Raw genomic sequence first — 447 nt, 5'->3', positions numbered from 1 at the left:
ACACAGTAGCGTCCCCAGCCTCGGCCCATCTCTGTGGCTCCTCTGGCCCCGCTCCAGCAGCTCCGTGTCTGTCCTGTGCTGAGGGCTCAGAGCTGGGTGCAGCACTGCAGGGGGGTCACCAGAGCGGAGCAGAGGGGGAGAAGAATCACCTCCCTCGCCCTGCTGCTCACACCTCTTGCCAGGCCACCTCCTGTTTTTGCCTGACTTCCTCTTTGTTGGGATGCATTGCTCCTGAGCTTGGAGGAGGTGATCCTTGAATATCAACCAGCTTTCATGGGCCCCTCTTCACAAGACACTTTCCTGAAACATGGGGGTGTTTATTGACAGCCGGCTGAACAGGAGCCAGCAGTGTGCCCAGGTGGCCAACAGCATCCTGGCCTGTATGAAAAAGCGTGGCCAGCAGGACTGGGGCAGGGATTGTGCCCCTGTACGAACCACTGGTGAGGC

General features: G+C 59.5%; 1 protein-coding gene across 1 annotated transcript in view; it reads right to left on the bottom strand.

Annotated features, from left to right (window-relative positions):
* Positions 1 to 447, bottom strand: part of CTNNA1 (catenin (cadherin-associated protein), alpha 1, 102kDa) — a 48,554-nt gene that overhangs the window by 32,434 nt on the left and 15,673 nt on the right. The gene's annotated exons all lie outside the window — the stretch shown is intronic.

The sequence above is a fragment of the Pterocles gutturalis genome, unplaced genomic scaffold, assembly GCF_000699245.1.
Source record: "Pterocles gutturalis isolate BGI_N339 unplaced genomic scaffold, ASM69924v1 scaffold11674, whole genome shotgun sequence".
NCBI classification, from domain to species: domain Eukaryota; kingdom Metazoa; phylum Chordata; class Aves; order Pterocliformes; family Pteroclidae; genus Pterocles; species Pterocles gutturalis.
The sequence above is the reverse complement of the archived record's forward strand: the minus strand, read 5'-3'. Positions and strand labels throughout refer to the sequence as shown.